This window comes from Oxyura jamaicensis, chromosome 6 (assembly GCF_011077185.1).
Source record: "Oxyura jamaicensis isolate SHBP4307 breed ruddy duck chromosome 6, BPBGC_Ojam_1.0, whole genome shotgun sequence".
In the NCBI taxonomy this organism is placed as follows: domain Eukaryota; kingdom Metazoa; phylum Chordata; class Aves; order Anseriformes; family Anatidae; genus Oxyura; species Oxyura jamaicensis.
In genome coordinates, this window is record NC_048898.1 from 1,765,991 (window position 1) to 1,788,836 (window position 22,846).

A 22,846-nucleotide genomic window follows, 5' to 3' on the forward strand; every position below is an offset into this window, starting at 1 on the left:
CCCTTACCCATCCGCACATAAATCACACAGACCCAGCAAAAACAACAACTCTCCTCTTGGCAGGAAGAAACAGCTCAACTGGTCGTTTGGTATTCCAGCGCGGCTTTGCATTTTACTCCTTCAAGGGCAGCGTTATACCAATAGCAGAGCATCTAGAAGTGGAATGGAAGTACTGACAGGAGAAATGCACTGGGAAGAATTAGCTGACGTCATTTTTAGAACGACTGCTTACCATTGCTCGTTAAGTTTTTAATTTGATAGCAGTTCATTTGTGTTTTCCATAGCAAATAATATTTTTTTCCACTAAAGTTTACATCACCAGCAGGGTTCACGGCAACATGTCAAGGAAAAAGGAACCTGGAATAATTCCACCTTCTCCTACCTTGCTGCTCTTTGCCTGAAACCCCAGACAAAAATTTACAAGTGAAAACACGACTTGAGGAGACAGAACTCAGGTCACGGCACGTATTTCCAACAGAAAGAACCGCCTTTTCCCTGTGGTACAACAGAGCTGCTGAGCTGATTCCCATCTTGTGATTCAAATCAACACTACATCTTGGTGACATGGAGCGTGCAGCAAACACCATTCCAAGAGCTTCCTATGGATAGATTTTCAATCACTTCCCCACTACATTTTCTAAGGTAATCTTTGAAGGACGTGACTTAGAGACAGACACAAGTACATCACAGAAACATTATTCCCATCATCCAGCCCTATAAAGGCATTTCAACATATTCCTACTAAACTTAAAAACAAACTAACAAACAAAAAAAACAACACTAGAAGTTAAGAAATGTAAGTAAAAAAAAAAAAAAGAGAGAAGTTTTCAGGAAACAGCAGTAGAGAAAGTGGGAAATAAAAGCAACAACCTTTCTAGAGGGGGACTGAGCATCCAGGAATGCAGGTCATTAAATGGATTATTGGAGAGTGTATTTTGGAAAACGCTTTTACCAAAAGCACACCCATATTAAAAGCAAAATTATGGTACCTTAATTGCACTTCTCAGCTGCTGTTGTTGAGATCATATGTTCATTTCCTGGAAAACAGAAAATACAGAATTAATCATGCTCATTATTTAACTTACTGATTAATGACAACATCTAGTATCACACATTTTTCTTTACTAAAATGGGTTTAAGCCTACAAAAGATATAGAGAAGAGCAGAACACAGTTTTTGATGTCTGCTATTTTATTCCTGATAAAGGCAGCTTCAAATAAGAAAAATAACAAGAAAACAATGCCTGAGGTTTTCACTGAAGTAGTTTACGCATTTCCATGAAGGCTGCCAAGAAGAAACCAAGGAAAGATTCACAGTAACTTTCTTTTATATTATCTACCGTAAAATACATCTATCGGGCGTTTATCTGTAATTTCTTTTGACTCATATATGTTCTCTGTCATTGCCCAACCTGAAACATTTCACAATAAAACCTGTAGGGCACCTGTTTTTCCCTCTGGAGGAATCTCCCGGGCCTCCCCCTGGTAGCCTCTGGTGCCAAACTTTCAGAAGCGTGCCTGCTTACTACCTACCTGTCACCATGGTGGTACGGGAACACAGCTGTTTGGAGAGTTTACTGAGTCGTTCAGAAAATGTGACGGCAAGTTCCCCGTATTTAACCTAATTCAGCCCTGACCGCTTCCTGACGTAGAGCCCCAAACTGAAATCTGAAGCCGCAGAATCGCACACGGCTCCTTTGCAGACTGGGCACGCGGAGCGCACCAGAAGCAAGCCTCTTTCAGACAGCTCCGGAATTGAGGAGGCCCGGTCCAAGTGGCACAACTGTCTTCTACACGGTGGGCCAAGCCCCCTTGATCCACTCCACCAAAATCCCAGGGATGAAATTGGGCCAAGGCATCTGAACAGTGGCTTCAGTTTGGTTGGGTGTTTTAAACTCTTAGTGGTTGGCTTTGAAAGTGAATTGTGTAGTTGCTGGGATCATTTCACCTTTCTCAGCAAAATCCAGATCTTCACTAAGAGAGCATCTGTCAGCATTATTTTCAGGCAATTTCATGTGAAGCAAAGACATTTTGCAGGTTGTTGTTTTCCCTCTCATTTAAGCATTCGTTGGTTATCTATGAAATAGGACTCAATTGGCTGGAATATTCAAAGAGCTATGACTCGAGCGAAAAACAACAAAACTTATTCTCCGGCTGTTAATTGACAGCACAGAAGCTATTCATTACGTTTGAGTTTGCCAGTTTGCCATGCCCTTAAAGCAGAAAAGAGGCAGATTTAGGTACAGTCGGTTTGCTTTGCATTAACTGAAACTGTTGTTTTGTTCTGAAGTGGAACAAATGCACGGTAGGTTGGGTAGGAAGGACTTGTAAAATAACTCAAGGGCTTTTTAAGATTGATGGAAGCTTGTGGACGCTCGTGGATATTGTACTGACTCTGAACAAAATGTCACATAAAGGCAAACAAATTGGCATTTTATTAGCCTTCAGAAAAAGTATTTAAGTAAAAATGGGTAAACTTCGCTGAGAGGGCACTGTGTGAGAGTGTAGGAATATATACATTTTTCCCAGAGTAGGTCAGACTGACCAAATCATTTCTCTCCCTCTAATATATAAAATTTATACACAAAAAGAAGAAAAAAATGAAAAAATTGAAAAGAATTGAAAGAAAAAAAAACACAGAACAAACCCAAGGAATAAACAATCTGCAGCTGATTACATCAGAAGTGTGCTTATATTTCTGAAGCAATCAAACAGTTCTACTTAAATATCTATAAATCCTGCTCCCAGCAGGGAAATGTACTATTCAAACTTTCTCCTAAAAACACCTCTTCCCTCCTTGGTGCAAAACTGGGGGTGGGAGGGCAGCTGCTCATGGAGCCCGTGCACTGCTCAGTAGGAAATACCGGATGGCTCTGGATGGTTAGCACTAATTCAACGTTCCACCAAAATAATTACATATTTCACCCCCCGAGCCCTACAGCATTAAAGCTGCAATTAGTTTGCCCGGAGAATGCCCAGCCTTCCTGCGTGCAGAGGAGCACCAGGAATTGCATCACCATGGGAACGAGGCTTACCACGTTCTGTACCAACGACCTCTTGCCTGTTGCCAGCAGATTTTAAGACAAACGATCGTCGTTTTACATCCGTGTAATGAAGATGCATCGCGCCCTGGGCTGTTCACGTGCCGCACAACGCTATTCCTCACGCTCATCAAGGGCTTTTAGCTCTGCATATTATCTTCCAGAAACATAAGCTGTTCAGATTGTGGTCATTTTGAATTTTAACACGAAAAAGAGTGATGCTTCATCCCCAGGTTTTCTACAGTGCTTGAAGGTACCAGCACCGTACGGGCTGTGCCCTGACATCAGCCTGGGAGGGGACCAGCAGATGACAGCAGGCACCTGCAGCCATCTCATTGTCATGCTAGGAAACCTGGGCTTCTGGGCTGCACTTCGCGTGCCCACTGTACCTGTGGCTCAAAGCTGGCTGCAGGTAGGCACTCACAGCCCTACCAGGGAGAGCCACTGGAACCAGCCTTCTCCTTTCAAGGCTGCTGCTCCAAAACAAATGCTAACTATTCCCAGAAGGAAGCGATGGGGTATATGAAACTGCTAAAACAGCCCCAGTACGGCAGAGTCAGGCAGGGATGTGCTTTTATTCACCTTAGTGCTCTCTCTTACCCTTGCCTGAAAGGATCACGTAATATGGAAGTCATCCCGGGAGACAAGAAGACTGGACAGACACTTGGCCTCTTATTTCTTCGCTGTCCTTGCAGTGGTGCAGGAATCAATGAAAGGCATTCTGCAATCCTGCTGCCATCTTCCCTTGCCACCCTTGCCAGCAGATGTATACATTGCTATTAAATTACAGAGGAAGCACAAATTGCATGTTTGTGTAATCATTTCAAAATATTTTGCTGACTAAATGCATTTTCCAGGCTGTAATTCAAGACTTGCTTAATTTCTACCATTGATAACTGCCTGAAAAAACAAATCTTGTCATTAAATCTGAAACAATTTTTCAGTAAATTTCAAACATCCTAGTGTTGTTTTTTTTTTTTGTTTGTTTGGTTGTTTTTTTTTTTGAGAAAAGCTTTCCACTTCTTTCTTACTAACACAATAAAATATTTCACCTGTAGGAGAAGAAAAAGACAAGTCTGAGAAGAGGAAAGGTTCAGACAACTCTGCTCTTGAGAACACCCACGAGTAATGTCAAAGCCCGAAAGGACAGGTTCAAACTGCAGTTCTGCCCAGATGCTTACAATTTTTCATTTTCTGAAGACTGATGAAATTGATGGGTAAGTACAAATGCTTCTAGTATATAAGAGATTCGCTTCTCAGGTTTCCTGAAATAGGTTCCTGACCTTTTTCAATAGACATCTGCTGACTCTTCTGGCAAGTTGGCATTACGAGCTTTCAACGTCCAGGACTTGGGTCTTTGATCCAGTGAAGTTGGTTCTATTCTCCTTCGTGCTGAAGGACTCGCTGCTTCTGTGCATGTCTGTGTTCATTCAGTTTTAATTGCCAGACCTACATGCTGCTTAGGTAGGTCCTGCTGAAGACTGCTAGTATTCTTCCCAACTTTGCTTTACTGAACACAGCCAACTGCAGCCAGCGGTAGCCACAGGCAGGAATAAGGAGCAACCAGGTTTGGGGATGGGAGGCAGGTACCCGAGTAGAGGCAGCAGCAACAGGGATAAACCCAAGGGCACACCAAACTGAGGTGGAGCAGAACTGACCTTAAAATTCAGAGAACGAAAAATTCTTTGCTGTTAGTTCAATGTTTCCAACAAGGAGCCATGTGGGCAGATCAGGAAACCAAGAGCAGGAACCTGGACTGGGCAAGTAGGTGCCAACGGAGGACCAAGAGAGCAGGAGACAGGTGCAGGAGCCAAGGGCTAGAATGCAGGATCCCCGAGCACCGCGGCGCTAACAGCCTGAGAAAAGGGACCTGGCACAGGGTAGAAAAAGCTGACAAAGCGGCACAGAGGCCAAGCTGTCTCTTTCCCCGTTTTGTTGGGCATCCTGGTCCCTAGTCCCCTAGGAGGACATCCACAGCAGGACTGCAACCCTAGAGCTCATAGGCCAGGCAAGGCTGCCTCACAGCGAGGTGTTCAGAGATGGCAAGGCGATGATTTCCACCCCACTTTCGGGGCGGTATGGCACTCTTTATCCCTTCCCTCCTGATGCTGCTGCGAGGCAGCTGGCTGAGCTGTGCCAGGCCCCATTGCTATATAACAGAACACAAATCTGTATCACTTATCATACTGCAAAGCGAGGGAAACACTGCTCACCTCCACCCTGGGTTAGTTTCCAGTTTGGGGTGATGCTGAACATCTGCCTACCTGCTACCGGTACCTGGTCCGGGTGTCTGATTTGGGCTTGGTGTTCAGTTTAGTGGGCTCAATTCGCCTGCTAGGACGAGGTGAGAGGCAGAACAAGAAGGTGAGGGTACGTGCCTAAGGCTTCTGGTTAGCAGGGGGTGTATGATGGGCTGAGTCTTAGCTAGGGCTTGGATTAGTTGAAGAGATCAGTGCTAAGCTTCGGGCTAGCGTTTCAAGCCTAGGGATCAGGGCTTGTACTTAGGTTAAGGCTGGGTTCAGCTGTGAAGGTCTGACATTTAGAAATAAGAGCAAGTGACTGGCATAAGGGAGAGAGGTACGATTCAAGCTAAGGGCTGGGGCTTCCATCTGGTGGTTACACGGCAGGTGAGGGCCTATCTGAAGGTCCCACAAGCACCCTCCCAGCAACATCACCTCCACCTGGGCCCCTCTGACCTCCTCCAAAGCTCCCGGCCCCAGATGCCCTTCACACCCTCAGCTGCTGGAGGAGCTCGTGGGACAGCAGAGCCCTCACGACCAGCCCCTCACAGCGCTCCCCGCCACCCAGCCCACCGCACCGCCTTCACCTGCAGCCCTTCTCCTCGCCTCTTCCCTTTCACTAAGATAAGTGACTCAGAAGTACTTTTAAAAGCTATCTTAAAAAAGCAGCATGAAGAGCAGTGTTATCAAAACTGTTATCAAAAATGTGAATTCACGTCTGCATGAGGTGAGAATCCTAAACCTCTCAGACATCTTTGAAAATTACCACCTTTAAGTAGGAAAGCGTTGCCTACAATGACCCTTATGTTTGTTTTCACACCTAACATCTAAGCAACCTCCACATCCACACTTCTTTCAACGTCCAGTATCGAATTCCTGTGCAGCTAGGATATATTCAGTATGTCAAAAATTGAGGAATATTTAACGTGTCTTTAAATACTCACAAAATCTGCTTTCTCCAGAGGCTAACCACTTTTTTTCCCCTGCTCACAAGGAAAATCCAAGAACCAATATCACTAAGTAGCTTTGGGGTGCAGGGAGCTGATTTGCTTTGCAAATATTTTTCTCCTCTCCTGTAGAAAAAAAAGCTTGATTCTGCCTACAGAATATGCGTAAATGGAAGTTTTTTCTCAAGAAAAATACTAATAAAGCAATATTCTTCACAACAACTAAAACTTATCTATTTGTAAGTCGATATCCTCGCCTGTTAGTAAGCAAAACTTACAGGTGCTGTTCCTCAAAATTAGAAAACCACCATCATCTAAAAGTCTCCATCATCTATTAATTATATGCAATGAATATTACTCTGGCATTTTTATTGTAACTTTGTTAAGTTCGAGGAATGAAAACTTGATTTACTGCAATCCTGTTCTGGAAAATCATGTTTCTTTTGGCATTGGAAAGTAAACTTGAGTCAAAGTAGTGATTTGTTTTACCATTACTTCTTGCTTTCTATCTAAACTTTCATATATATTTATGTCAGCCTCTTTATAATCTACGTAAATGTTGGTTTCACATAGCTGGTGAAACCTGGCTGACTGAACACAGGAGCAGCAATAAAATTCCACAGCTATAATCCCAGTTTTATTTTTTTTTTCAGTTTCCCGTACTCTGTGCAACAGCAGCTCAATATATAACTCAGCTGCAGCTGAAGTACACGTGGATAATGTATTATTTAGAAACACCCCCCTCCCAGTAATTTTTAAAAAGCCTTTCTGTTTTTTTTTTTTTTTTTTTTTTCCTAAAGGCAGATAACTCCAAATCTCAGTGCCTTGGAAAAGGTTTGCTTTTGGGGAGGATTTCATTTTTCTGCAAGGGACTGCATGTTTATTGCCTCTCTAGCAGAAATCAATAAAACAGCTCTGTGTTGGTTCTGTATCCCTCATAAGCCACTGTGGCATTTTGCACTGCCTCACACCTCATCTCTTCAGGCACTGCTTTCTTTGAGCAGGTGTCTCACTGTATAGCACGGTGCACTTTACAAAGTCATGTAATTAATCTCCACACTCCACAGCCGTGTTCCACCGTACCCACAGCTTGCCGCAGCCATCGTTAGGCGTAGCACTGCAAGGAACACCAGATGAGAAGACACGCCGAGCAGTAGCTCCAGTTAGGTACAACGGAAGCTGAAGAGAGCAAGAAGCCTGATTTTGAAAATGGGAGGAGGAGACCTCAGCTCTGCAAAAGCCTTGCTCTTCCACAACATCTACGAGGAGGTGTGTGCTTGCGAAATGGGATCTTCCCCAGCCACAGCCTGAGCAGACCTTCCACGCTCCTGGGCGGACATCAGCTAGTACCACGTTCAGTATGTATACATATAATTTTATTTAAGAAATACTTCAGTAAGTCAGCTCTTCCTACAGAAACATTCTCCAGAAAGGGTGAATTGCTGCAAGTCCTAAGAGGCTGTCAGACAGCTCCTCTTTCCCTACAACCTCCCCCCTTCAGAAAGGGGAGCCACCTCCTGACAGACCTTCCTAAAAGCAGGCGACGTTAGAAAGCTGGCCCTGGGACAAGCTAAGCACCGTGACACCTCTGAGTCCAGTGTCCTTCTATTATATCACTTACGGAAAAAGCAGCAAAAACCAGGCACCAAACTGGTCAGATGTTTCGAAACCCCAAGTGGGGTTCACAATCCGAGCTACGGGTTGCACTGATTGACCGTGGCACTCTGTGACAGCCCTGCTGCGGGATGACTTCATCGGTGTAGAAATACCACAAAGGAGAAGGCAATAAAATGTTCTCAGGAGACATAAGAAAAAGTGGGCAGAATTTCATGATGTTCGGAATGCTGCTTGGAAACGCAAAAGACAAGCAATTAAAATATACGTATATGCACACGCAATCCATCAGTAGTGCCTCTCCCCTTCGGGTTCTCTCAGCTCGTCATCTCTCAATCTTGCAGAGAAATCTGCCGCTCTCCTGGGTTCTCCTGTTCTGCTCGTAGGACCTTCCTCTGACTGACACTTTCTGTTCCGTACTACCCCAGTTGCAGAGCGGGGTTACACGTCAGCACTGATCACATACGCTGATCACTTCCCTCTGAAGACCCAAGATGTCATCTATGAGCTGTGAGTACGAGCATAACTCTCATGCTTTTCTAAAGCATACAAAAAAAAATAATAATCCTCACTTTCGGCAGCCAAGGTTTGGAGTACAGATTCTCCAAATGTGCCCCCAGATGAATCCATCCCCAAGTGACAGAGGGGAATTCCTCTCCTCTGCTCTCTGCCCACGCTGTACCGGGATCCAGCCAGAAAGCATCGTGCACTCACCCAGCAGCCCACCACATCCTTCCTCGTGCTGTAACACACCCGCAGCGTGCTGTTGAAGAGATCGGCTGTAACCTTGCTGGGAGAACAGCACCAAGTGCCACTGCAGACCAGCAGCAGGGAAGTACCAACACCCCCTCTATCTTTTCTTTTCCCCTCATCTCCCTCATAAGGGAAGCTGTGTGCTTTCAGCGTGTGTTCTTTGCTGAGCATTACAGGAGATGGCATTTAGCTAACGCAGCACACAACGCTGCCTTCCTCCGTCAGCGCCATCAGGGCCCAGAAAACCCTTGCTCCATTCGGAGGATGTCTTACTGCACAGAACAGATGGATCCTTCGAAACGCAGGATGGCCCCGATGCTTTGACATAAGGAGAAATGCAGGCAATATCTTCTACTATTCTTTTGCTTACTCGAGCTGGAAAGGCTTTGGCTCAGTTTCTACCGACTCCTTTATAAAAGCACAAAATCCGGTGCCAGCCCCTTGCAACAGAACGCTCTGAATTCATGGGGAGAGCAGTTGGAGAGAAACCCAGGGAGAGGACGAGACCGCAAACCCATCTGCGCCCAGCCCCGGCAGCGAGGAGCTGCCCGTGCCCACGTGTCCCCTGCCGCCGTCCTGCCGGGCGCAGGGCCACCAGCGTGCTCTGCTGCCTGCTTCCAGCACAGGGAAACACATTTAACTGGTGAGTTGGGACCACTGGGCAAAAGAGAGCTTCCGTGGGCTCTGGTGAGCAACTCCATTGTGAGCTTAGCAGCAGCGATCAACAGCAGGGTGATGTCCTCGGCAAACACCGAGGAGAAACTAGGTCACAGCCTTTCTGCTGCTACCAACGGGGTCCCCTCCTTAGCTGCCTTTACAAATCCTAGTCCAAAAGATTAGGCCAAAATCAGATTTGACCCCAAGGCTGAAAACGTTCGAAAATGTGCTGCCGCCGGCCCTGCAGCCTTGCACTGATGGCATACATTTTGTATGTTCTCTGTGTAATGCACACTGGTAGGTGCGTATCTGGGGCATCGCTGCAATTTGTAAACCATCCCACCCAACAAAGCATTTATTTAAGCACGCAAAATACTTCCTGCGTTGCCTGACATTCCTGAAAACTAGAGCAGAACCCAGGCTCTAGCATTAACACATCACGGCCAAATTAAAGCTCAGCAATGCATGAGCTGTTCAGATTTGTATTGAAATAGGACAAACGAATGCCACAAGCAGAGGAGGTCTCCAGATGACAGCAAGTTTTGCTTTTCAGATTTTCTCCCTGAAGACTACAGGACTGGGCGGTCAAGGGCTTTGCTTCAGCGCTCAGTTAAGAATATCTGGCTATCAATTATGTTTCTCATCAAAGGAGCTTCAGAACTGAGAAGTCATAAGGAATGCTCTTCCTGTCCCATTTCTGGAATTAACTCATGTAAATATTAATTTACAGTCAAACTAATTTTTAAAAATGCTTTACATAAGCAGCTTTTCTGTCAATAAATTAACGCTGCGGTTTAAAACATTTACATGCCTTGTTTATGTTACTTTGTTAATTTTACTGTAATTTAGTATTGATTAATAGCTCCATGGCTATAAAGTGTTTAAAGAGTTATAACTCCTAATTATGCCATAGCATTGCTTAATAAAACAATACACTACTGGGACTAAATCAAATTAATTAAATTAATCTGTTACCCCCTTTTATGGGTGATTCAGTGCACAGATAAAAGCGGTCATGGAGTTGTTTGCATGGCGAGTAGCCTAAAAAGAACCTGCACACATTGGGGCTGGGAGCCCAAACCCACCCAGCATCTCCTCACCCGTGGCCACCCTACCCAGGCGCCCTTCTTCAGCCCTATGCAGAGCCACCTGATGTTTGGCATTGCTTGGTGCTTGTCACGACTACATTGGGGTTTAATTATTTCACGTCATTTCTTCATGTGCCACCGTTGAATACCATGACCCTGTCCTTGCCGAGATGCTTCCAGACCTTTCTGAAGCTGGTCCCGTCCACACCTTTGCACCTCTAGTTGGTATTAGGCCACACAAGTCAACGAAGAAAAAGAATGGAACGTGACAGCCTCACACCTGATGCTTGTCCCCAGCCTGTGGCAAATTTGCAAACGGTCCCGAGTGACAGCACACGCGTACGGCAACGGGTCTGCATCCAGCCGGGACCACACGAGGGGTTCCTCCCCTACCTCAGATCTCCCACGTTTGCTTCTGAGAATAGCAGACAGAGAACTTTTAAAAGAAAATATACATATATAGAGAGATACAGTAATTTTACTACTAAATATGTATCAGCTGTGTGCTTTAAAGCGAGGCATTTAAAACAGATGCCAAGGGTCCCCTGTCAGACTTCTGCCACCTCTCCATCCCTAGTGTGGGCCCTGGTTCTGCAGATGCTTTAGGGGTAGTTTCATTAGTCTGGTGCCTTGAATATGAATCATCGCTCATTATTTTGGCTTTATCTATTCCTCCCTGCACCCTTGAATTATCCTCCTTAAAGTAGTGGAAAAACTCTGATTATATTTCCACTGCTTCTCTTGATGACAAAAAGCATTTAATTAAACGTTTGAATAATGTTATTCAACACCTCATTTTTTTTCCAAAATGAGTACAATGCATTTTACACCCACCTAGGAACTAAGCTCAATTTAAAAATACCTTACGAGAGATATTTTACCCCACAGAGTGTCAAAACATTCACCCCCGAAGCCCCGAAGGCTGCCTCGTCTCTTCTGCCTCCACCCCTGCTACGTTAGAAGGATGGGGGTCGTGGTGCATCACGGCCCTCCGACAGCCCGAAACACGAAACACGTTTGGGGCTGGCATTATCTGGAGGTCTCATATGCCGTGCAACTTCTTCTTCATCACAGCACTTTTTATACCTGAGATGTTCCTGAACGAGCTGTTTTTTTTAGGACTCTTCCTCCACCTAAACTTATTTTGTCTGTTTATTTCTATTTGCTCACTTGTTTTCTGTAGGACGAGGAGTCAGTGAGGTTTTGTTTCTGTCTGTGCAATGAGCTGTCACCTAAGCAGCCGGGAAGGGTGGTGCTGAAGACGACCAATGATGCAATCATAAAAATACCTGCACCGCTTTTCCTGGGAGTTCTGTGTCCACGTGTTTCACATCTATCCTCGGTAACCTGGGAGAAGATCCGTGCTGAGTGCCAGGGAGCTGCCCGCTCCACCCTGAGCCTCGCTGCCACTCCGTTCAGGTTGAGGTTCGTCCCACAATGTACCTGCCAGCCCTTTGTGGTGGTGAGCATGCCCCAGCCACCTCCCCGCCTCCCACACTGCAGAGAGAAATTAGGAATCGATGCCTCTCCTGGAGAACCATGCGGATGTGATTAGGGGGCCTTGTGATCGATTGCTAATTAAGAGGGAGGAACGCAGCTGGGATCTGGGCTGGTTCACCCTACATTTGAAGCGCAAGTGGAGGAGTGCCTAATGCTGCGGAGAAGCAAAGAGAAGAGACTTGAGCCTGAGAGGGGACCTCCGTGGCGACTCTCAGCAGTGCAGAAAGAAGCTCCCTAAATGACTCCGGCAAACGTGAACGCTTGAGAAAAATGAGCTCTCCAAACAGAAGTGCTGCCTGGTGCCTGCAGGGGCAGCTCCAAGAAGCCGTGCAGCCACTTGTGCAGCTCAGCTGCAAGCTGGCGCCTTGCTGCAGGACACCTAACGGGGCTGTAAGCACAGCCCTTGCTATTACAGACCCCCAGGACTGAAGCAAACAGCTAATTACTGATTTAAGAAAGTCACTGCCCACAAATGAATGTGCTGTTGTGACATTTTAATTTACTGACTAAATACCACGCACTTCATCAAAAATCTTGTCTCTCCTTGGGAACTTTCTTGCTACAGCGATTTCTCATTTAGCAGGCAATGCCAGGCTGAGACAGCAGTAGGATCTTCTGGTCTGCATGTGCCATCCAGCCCCGTCTGGCCCTTGTCCTCAGCAAGCATTATGCCTCGCAGTCCTTTCCTGATGGGTATGCATCAGCTACAGGTCCAAGAGAGAACAGCTGGGGCACAAAGAGATTCTCTTATTGTTACTCTATCCGTAGCTGTTTTTCCTTGATATTCAGCAGTAAGAAATGCTTTATTTATCACAGCGGAACACAGCCTGCTGCGTTCAGCGGTACGCGCAGATACTGGATGCCTGCTGCTGAAGCCACCGGGTCCAAGCCCTCCTGGTACGGCAGCGGTGCCACCGTCAGCGTGTGCACGGAGCTGGGCTGAAACTGCTCCCCTGGCCCCTACTCCCTTCGATCCCTTGCCCGTTCTGCACCCTTCTCAGCACAGGTTTAAAGGCAGGTGAGTCCCAAGACCAGAAGACTCTAAGGAGATAGCACGGCTCCATGTCTGCAACAAGGTGTGGAGAGAGAAAGATGACAAAAGGAGCCGAAGGAGAGGAAGGAGAAAAGAGAAAAAAAAAAAGAAGAGTGCACCACAAAGCATGCGGTTTGCCAAGATCAGCCTGACATTACGCCCAGATAGGACCGGCCATTAATCATTTATCTCTGTCATCGTAATCATTCAAAATCATTTCAGAGCCTGCCATCACCACAAGCAACTATTTACATCTGGGAAGTGTGCAGGGTGCTGTACCCGCCTTGTCCTGTATTTAGTACGAAAGCAGTCATTTTTCCTCTGAAAATTTCTACGTAAAAGCAAATCTTAAGTAGTAGCCTGAAAGCGTTGGAAGCCTCAGGGATCAGTTTGGTAGCGGTCCTGCCATTACGCTGGCTGCCAGGAGGTGACCTCATGCAGCTGAAAAGCAAGCGAGAAACAGAAGGAAAAAAAAAAAAAAGAGAAGAAAAAAAAATAAAAAGAGAAAAAATAAAGCAGAGTTCTTCAGTGTTTGCTTTCCACAACAGCGTTGTTATGCTAAAGCGTTTAGGCCTACCAAGGAACCACAAGCACCCACGCATACTCCAGCACTCACCATTTACCACGCTGCCGCCCGGTGACACCTAAATGCAGCCTGCCAGGGCAGAGAAAGCTCTCCTCCACTCCTTCCTTTCAAGGATAACTTCCAGAACACCACCTGCATGCAGCTTACACCAAAAAGGAGGCCCCAGGAGTTGGTGAAACACCCCCCAGGTGTGTTCAGGTCCAACACCTCGCAGCGTGCCCATCTGGGGACAGGACGGACTTCGTCCTGCCGCACACACAGACGATGGCTTCCTCTGTTAACCCCAGGTCAAGGACTGAAAATCCAGCACTTAAGTTATTTCTGCTCCGGATCTCTGACCATGGCAGACACTAACAAGCCATTTCACAACTTCTAAGCCCTTGTACCTTCCTCTCAGTTTCTAGCAGGTCAGCAGCCCCCTTTGTCTGCAATGCATCTGTCCGAGCTGCCACCCAACTAGCTCAACAGCTGCGGTAAAAAATAATGAAATAATGATAACGACAACACCTCTTGCATTCCAGAAGCACACGGACCTCACCCAAAGAGCTTTTTCTTTATCCGTTTTGTTTAAAACATGGCTAATAACGAAGGCGACATCTCAGAGAGCCCCGCACAGGACCGAATCACTGACAGCATCAGAAGAGAGCCAACATCCACCAGGCAGTGTTTAGAAAAAGAGTGAATTGATCTTGTTATATCAACTTTGAAACTGCTTTCTGTAGCACCCAGAGAGAGCTTGCCCTTCAGGCAGGTTTTTACGGGCTCTCGCAGCTTTACTTTGATTGCTGTTGTAGCTGAAATATATAGCTTTAGTACGAGGGGATTATCTGTTATCCTACCCTTCGGGAGAACCTCATACTGTGACAAAGACTTTTCTCTGCTGCATCTCTTAAGTTTCAAAAAACTAACAAAAGTGCTGCACTTCTTGCTTTTGCTTTTTTTTTTTAATTATTTTTTTCTTTTTTCCCTTTTCTGATGTCCCTTCAGCCCCTCGAGGGCTAGGCAATCACTGAATGGTATTTAAAATCACCGTATCTGAATCTTAATTTACTGATAAACCGGAATACGATGACATTTTGGGGTTTGTCTAGCGTCACACTGCTTGATCTGGCCTTTATACTGTACCTTAGGGGAAAGAGCGGAGCCAGAAAGAACTAGCTCATGGCCCTGGAAATAAACGGCATTCCGCACTTCAGGTTCAATTGATTTCTGTATCCTCTCTCAAGCCTTACCCACAAGCATCACCCCTTGGTATCAACAAGCCCATTTAATCCCTTGCTGTGGTTTTGTGTACTCTCTCCTGCCTCCGAACAAAACCACAGAGGCTGTCTGAACGCAGATCGCACAAATCTGGGCTCATTACAGAAGAGAAGAACGGGCAAACCCCGAGGGTCTGCCCCAGGCTACCAACACCTCCAAAGGTACAAACGAGCAATCAGGACATTTCTACTCTGAGCCCAGTTCAGATAACCTGGGCGGCATCTTGGGAACACTTGACCTTGTTCAGGGTTCAGCTGGCAAATGTGGGTCACTCATCTCAATGGAGGGGAGCAAGAGCAGAGCGAGCAGCGAGTGCGGGCCCTGGACCCTCCAGGGGGACGTAGGTTTGTGGGACTTGTTTCTGCAGCTCAGAACAGCATCCATAAAGGACAGCTGAAGAGCTCGAGGTCATAATAGTGCCCAATTACCTGGGGCTATATTAAATACATTTCTAATACTAAAAGCAACCAGAACTTTTTCTCGTCCCACCTCAGTTCACTGGCTCTTGGATTCAGATACGAATAGAGATCCAGGAGGCAACATGCCGGTCCCGCAGCCTGACTGCAGGAATACGCTGCGACGCGTGGGAGTTTGGGCAGCCTCCACCACTTCTCCCCTTCCACCAGCAGCCTCTCCAGGGGCAAAAAGCACGTATTCATCCATGAAAGGTGACTTCTGTCTACAAGTGCAAAGCTGATGAGGGGACAGAAAAATCTGCTTGAATGTTACAGTAGGGAGGTGGAGAGAAAGAGACAAAACAGAAGTATGTAACGCAGCACCTGTAGGAATACTCTTACTACAAACAGGTTTACTGGGTCACGTATCTGGTGGTTTTTTTCTACCCACTGACCTTACAAGGCAAGGAGCTTTTCTAAGATACGTGCCACGTTTCTTCTGCCTGTTTTCTTGTATCCTACAGCATTACAAAAGAAGTGCTTTTGTTTCAAGGCGTTTTTGTATTTTTAATTAATTGCCTGTATTTCAGTGCCATGCAGAGAAGCACTACAAACCGGAAGGCAAAAGAAGTCTGGCGGCTAGTCGCCCCTACACCAGAGAAAAAGGCAGATGCACCCAGCCAGATCACGGGTCTACTACAGCACTTCACCGTAACTTGAGCTTGAGGATTCAGAGTACCTGCATGAACATCACATTTTTAAAAACAGATCATTTCTTCCCATCGTTACAATTTTGGTGGGATGTCATCCGAGCGTTTCATTCTCTCATCTTCCTTTTCAACAGAATGCTAAAAGGTAAGATTTCTGCGCTTCTGCTAAATAATCTGAGGGAGAAAAACACTTTCCCATTGCTTGTGGTGGGCATCCTGTTAATGTTTCTGAATGCCCAGCTTGGACCTTCTTGCTCATGCTAACATCATCCTCAACATACAAAGGCACGTGTAGATGTCAGTCTTGCAAGTTGTCCATAAGAGAAACTTGCCCTGATGCATGGCAAATAACAAGAGAAGTACACAAGGAAAGCATTTGACGCATTGCCATTGCTTCTTTTTCCCCACTCACTACAGAATTTCACTCAGAAAAAGCAGCTCCATTCATTGCAAATACGCCTGCAATGGCTCCTCCCGGAGGGTAAAAAGATGAACCAGAGGAATTTTATTGAGAAAACTATATGGGATTTTTTTGTTATTATCTTTTAATCAGAATGAGTATAAATTTGAAGCATAATAAAAACCAAATGCGTGTTAGAGTAAGAAGGAAAAACAATCAAAGAAACCAATCACGTAGAAAGCAATCCTTTCCAGCGGTAATTACGCCGCTGTTCCAAACAGGTAGGCAAAAGATGGAACTTTGTGCAAGCCGGATTTTTGTCTTACCCTTATCACTTGCTCTCATCCAAAAATAAAAGCCCTGTTGCAATCAAACCATAAAAACGCTCATGCATCTGTCTTGGACATGCAGTTGTACCTGCAGATAGGAGCTATTTCTAGGAAAGGATACTGGAGGAAGTATCAACGTGTGTGAAAAACCCAAGAGTTGGTGGAGGGAATGAACATGGAGGTTGCAGCTTTTCCCTTCCTAATATGTTTGCCTGCATCTGGATTCAGAACGTGTTCAGAAGGAATACTTGGTTTTGTGTCTTTCTTTTTTTTCTCTTTTTCTATGTAGGCATTGGATGTTCGGTACAGCTCGTTTTGATACTAGTCCCCTTCCTGTCAGGCGCCTTCCTCTAACAGTGTGCAGTGCAACTTGTTTACTAGCTATGGGAATACCATTTCTTCTCACGCCACTCTGGGGGAACTGCTTTATGACCCAGCTGTGCTAACTTACCCTCTTACAATGAATTCTTTATTGTTAGCAAACGTGATGCTCACGGTACTTTACAGTTAAATAATATCTAGTTTAAATAGAATATTTTACCATATTTACCCTTGAAGAGCTCTTCTGATACCGCCCCTATCTAAACTAACAAAGTGAATACCATGACCCTTCTGTAGAACTTTCACTGAGCAAAATGAATAATGAAATTAAATGCAGAGAAAAATATTCCATTAGCTGAATCAGAGATGATTTCTAGGAAAAACCGCTCAATGCTGGCAACACAAATGCTTAAGTTTCCCCTTGTTAAATCGCTCATTAAGCCTGTTTCAGAACTCATTTCCCCTCGGAGGAGAAGCAGCAGCAGTAACACCAAGTGGAAGCCCACACCTCTCGCCAGCCGCACGTGGGTGCAGACGTGCCTGCCTCAGCCACAGGCAAGGAATGAAGAAAGCCCTAAAACCCAAAGCTTCGAGCACAGCTACACGTGACATTGCCAAGAATGTCCTCCTCACAGCAACCAGTGCCTAAATGCCTCTATACTCGTGGTTTTTCTTAGCACAGCCCCAGCGATGGATTACCCCAAAAGCTGTCCTGAGGGGCAGCAGTTTACGGACGCTGACCGCAGCATAGACAGCAACCCAACAAGAAGGACAATTTTCTGTCGAGTTTCTTATTTTTTTTCTTTTCTTATTTTTTTTTTAACTGAATCACAGCCCGACTCAGTGCCTCTGGTGCTGGCAAGCAATAACTATTTTAAAGCTCCTGAGGTTTGGTGATGCTGTTACTCTGCATGGACATCTGAGTGTCACTTCCAATCGCAGAAATCAAAAAGAAAATTACTTAAAATTTATCTGGATGATTTTGGTGCCCTCATTCCAGTCACCACTTGTTCATGCCCGTCACTTTTCTCCATCCACCTGGTGTCTGTGATGGCCTGCGAGGATTTCAGCCCCTGGCCCTGCAACTCCTACCCCATTGGTGCCCCCCAGCCCCTGCCGTTTCACACGCTGCCCCCAAAGCTCCCCCCTGCCCCAGCACCAGCAGTCTGATGGATTTCTTCCCTCGTTAGTTAACGAGGAAATCACCACGGATTGAAACTGGAAACAAAGCACGCGCTGGGGGGACCTCGGGGATTTCCAGCCTGCCTGTCTGGTTTGTAACTAATGGATGTGTTATAGACCTGAAGTCATGTAGGCTGCTTCCCCTCGCTAATTCAGAGAGAAAAATGCTCATTATATTTTTCCATGGCATGGAAAACCCATCGCCCACAGAGCATACACAAGGGTTTTTAGGAAATGCCCAGAAGTGGCGTTACAGAGCGACACGTTCTGGCTTCCCAGCATTCTCAGCAGACAGTGATTTGAACTGACAATTTGAAATCACGTTAATTAATAGTTTTAATTAAACCGTGAAAAATACATCCACATTAATGTGCCTGATAAACCAAGCTGCAAAGAGAGATGGGCTCATACATAAAATGCTGCAAGGTATGATTGCATACCATGATTATTAGAACTTACAAATCAGTTCCAACTATAAAGCCATCGCTGAGAATAATTACAAGCCCAAAACAAACACGTCGTTTCAGTCTCATATCACGAAAGCTGTTATATTCATCTTTTTTTCTTTTTTCTTTTTTAATTAAGAAGTTACCTTAGAGGCCAAACTAGGAAAATCCCACCCCAAAAATCTAGCTATACCGTTGTTTTAACACAAACCTAGGAAGACCATTAAAATTACGCACATGCCTGTTCTTTTCCCCACAACCAGTAATGTTACGTAGAAAACACGCGATTGTCAGAAGCCCTCAGAACCATAAAAAGTAAGAAAAATGCCACACGACTGAAAACAGCTCTGAGATCACAAGGCTGGGGGAACAAATCCAAACCGTCCACAGGAAATAGTGCAAAGATCACCAAGGGAAAACCAGTAGCCCCTGACACTGCAGAATACGTCTCTGTGTTTCTTTTACCACGGACACACGCAAGTACCCAACTCACACAGGCTCACGTGGGTTTTCTCAGCAGACATGGGGTGTCACAAGCTCAAGAAGCCTTCGTGGTGGGGGTTCTGTTTCCACCCCTTTGAAGGCTAATGAAAATAAACCGAATTCCTCCTTTCTGCTCTCACAACTCACCCTCACGAGTGGGACAGGAACAAGCACGTGCCAAATCACAACTTGGAAGTACCCTCCTGCAGGAACAGCCTCAGCCCTGGAAGAGGAAAAATTACCATGCAAACTACAGCAGCTAGCAAGATGTGTTCTTTACAAAGGTGTAACACTCTGATACATAAATACTCTGACTTCTGGGAAAAGAAATAAATTCATTATTCTGCAGCAGTGTGAGCCTGGCAATTTAAATTAGATTTCAGTCTGAAAACATCTGACATTGGTATAACAGAAACAACGGTGCTGCAAACATACAGATGCAATTTCATACTCCTCTTCCTCCGCACAAGCAGACAGCATCAGGTTTGATGCTGCTGACTTGAACCAACGCAGGGCAGGTTGCGTGCACCTTACTAACAAAGTGGGGAAGCAGCAGCACTCTGGGTGCGGACCTTCCAGCACCCCAAAGCACCTCCCAGTAAATGTAACGTGGTTTGTGGGCGAACCAGTTTCACCTCTCCTCCAGGAATAACGCTGCGATGCTGGTAACGTAAGCTGTACTCAAATAATTCCTATATGAAGGAAAGGAGCACGTTTTATATCCCATAAATAATCATTTTCCAATCATTTACCTACAGCGGGCACATACATCGTGAAAACCAGAAACTGTGAAGTGCTTTTTTGCCATCGTGCTCCACAGCTAGAATGCTTTGCACCTCTCTTGTTAAATACCTGAGAATGACACACCAACAAAGGTGCCTGCAGATAGTAAGAAGGATGTGAAAGAGGACTTAGGTGTATGGAGACAGCTTGGCACCAACATCGCGGTGTATTTTAGTGAACAATACTGGTGAAAGAGCTTTATGAGAGGATACTATTTGGGTGAATGAGCCAATACCAGGATGACCATGACCCAGCAGCTACTGTGACACAGAGCAAGGCAGACACAATCCTAGGGGACACCAGGATCAGACGGAGAGAGAGGTGCCACCAGGGTACAGGCTACGCAGAGTCAAAACACCGCAGTCGTGTTGAAAGAAGCACGCGGGAGGCTACTGAGAAGATGGGGAAAGCTCGCTGCGGTACGTGCATCACAGGCTGGGGACTGCTGCTGGTAGGAATGTTCCTGCATTAAACACCAGAGAAGAGGAGGTGCTGCTCAAGCTCACCTCTTCGGCTTGCTTCACACAACAGCAAATAGCTATAAAGCGGGAACGATTCCACTGAGGCTGGAAATGAGAAAGATAACCACTTAGGGCCAGATTTACAGCCATCAGAGGGAAAGATTTCAGGAAAATGCCCCACTAGGAGCTAAAGGCAAAAACAAACTTGGAGATATACCACAAAAATGTTATGAATGACAGATCAAGCAGCCTCCTGCTGCCCCATCTGCACAGTTTGCAGGCATCCTTGGAAACTGCTTTCCTCACCCTCGGGTGCTGGAGCAGCTTTGGCTGCTGAACCTGCCAAGATAATGCTATCTGCTCTGCTGCTTGGAAATAGACCGAGGTCAGATGCTAACTGTATATATTCTTAACACCAACAACATCAAATATATCTTTGTGCCCAGGGCTGACCTCAATCTAATTCTCATCAAAAGCCTATGAGGGAAAATAAATAATATCTGCGCGTACCTAGCCCCAGGTTCCCTGGAATTCCTCATTCACTTTTTCTACACTCAACTCCCCCTGCGTATGCAAGAGTCTTTACCAGTCAGAACCAAAACAGCATATAAAAGCTGGGGTAAAATAGGAAGAAGATAAAAGGTGAAGACACCAGGATCCAAGGTAAGTATAGCCGCTACCTCTTAAGGCCTTAAAAGCCAGATAAATTTACAGACATTTGTTGTCTCCAAGGTACATTACAGAACTCCATTTCCATGGAGTCTCACCTGCTTCAAAGCTGCGTACAGAAGAAACTTCAAAAGGCAAGGATACATCTTTCTGGAAATACAGCTGCTATCCCAAGTCACATTAGAGCTGTTCATTCTCTGCCCTAACTCACTCTCACTGGCTGACTCCTGCAGAGGAAACACCGTAAAATTGTCAATATCCCGCAGGGCAAATGTCTGCGTGGCAAGATGCTGGGAGATGTGAACCTTTAGCAGCCTTCCCAGTGATGGTGTTTTATTACTGCCCTACACCTGTGGCAGCCCAAACCACAGGCGTGCACTCAGCGGCTGAACTTCAGGTGGACAGAGGTCAGCCAGGACCTTTGCAAAGCCGTGAAGGGCGTGCCTCCTTACACAGCCAATGTTTTAGAGCCTGGAAAAAAACAGGAAATATATGTATTAGAACTAAATAGCTATCACGGGACGGGATTCCAACCAGTTGATAGATTCAATCATTCCTTCTTTGACAATTTCAGGTTTGGACAGTTGCTATTACCCGGTGTTATTTCAGGGAAGATGGATGCATATGCACAAAAACCTTAGCACTAAACCAGTATCTCACGGCTGACTCCAAAAACCGTGGAGCTGGCAGGTAATTACTTTCAGAAGATGACGCCTTAGATAATATTTTCGTTCATTCATTTCCAGCCCTATTGCTTTCTAACAGCGCTCTAACTCATTCCAGTACAAGAGCCCTCAACCCAGGCCCAGGTGCCAGGAAGGATGTGAGGTGCTGACACTGGGCATCCTTCGCCCCTTGGGATGAGCAGGTGGCACAGATGTAGAAATGAGAAGAAAAAATGACCACTGGGTTTTCAAAGCCCTTGGGAACAGTGACTTAAATGACTGGGTTTCTTCAAATTTATATTCACAACTCGTCTCCCACCATGGCCTGAAGTCTTCTGCTAGCGTCCTTGATCACACACAAAACCTTGCTTGTTCGGGCAACCAAAAGCCTCCCCACATTACCTGCAGGGAGATATTGCTGACTGCAGGATGCTATTGTGATTTCTCTGTTAAGGAGCTCTGAAAATAACTAGCAGGGAGCAGAAGGCAGGTACCTGCCAGCTAATGCAATGCTGTCAAACGGTATTTTTTTTTTGGCCTGGCTGTAAGAAAGCCATTGGTACACAGCATTATGTCCTAAAGTGCTTCCTCTGCCATCCCTTTCACTGCAGCAGCACGTTGATTTACCTTAGGATTGGAAGAGGGAGAGCAGAGCATTCATTCCTACCCTTGCTGTGGCGTGAAATCATTTTCTGTGACCTCAGGAGAGGACTGAAGGAAGTTCTGAACCAAGGACCAATAAAGGTAAGTTATCTTTGTGTTCCTTCTCAATTCGTGACACTTAATCTGTGTCTGAAGGTATGTGTGTGTGTTTTTTTTTCCCCTTTTGTTTTGAAGCTCCAGCAGACACAGAGCAAAGGAACGGGTTGAAATTCCCACACCACCTCCACCTGCACAGCCTTGGAAGAGGGACTGGGGCCATCGCTGCTTCTCTGCTGCAAGACAGAGCAATTCCTTTGGTGCCAGTGGTTCAGCAAGGCAGGCTTTTCACAGGAGAACAAAATGTACATCGTTACACCTTGCCAACACTGATGGCGCTGCCCCAGGGGAACGGAAGAATGATGGAGCCAGTTAACTTTAGCACGTGGTTCAAAAGCCAGCAGTAAATTGCTTCCACCTTTAAATTGACCTGGATTAGGGAAGCTTAGGGAAGCACGGGAATTTGGCACTGTTTTTTCCCCAAAGTAGGATTTGCTAGTAATCTGCTATCTGCATCTAGAAAGAGCCTGAAATCTTTAACATGTCCTCTGGGAGAAAAAGAACCACCTTCCCTGATTCCCCTTG

The 22,846-nt window shown here is 45.7% G+C and overlaps 1 protein-coding gene across 10 annotated transcripts in view; it reads right to left on the reverse strand.

Moving 5' to 3' along the window:
* Positions 1 to 22,846, reverse strand: part of PCDH15 (protocadherin related 15) — a 721,430-nt gene that overhangs the window by 452,536 nt on the left and 246,048 nt on the right. For all 10 annotated transcript variants that reach the window (XM_035329710.1, XM_035329721.1, XM_035329709.1 and 7 more), the window contains one exon: positions 990 to 1,037. The gene's annotated coding sequence lies outside the window, so the exon portion shown is untranslated. The remainder of the gene's footprint in view (positions 1 to 989; positions 1,038 to 22,846) is intronic.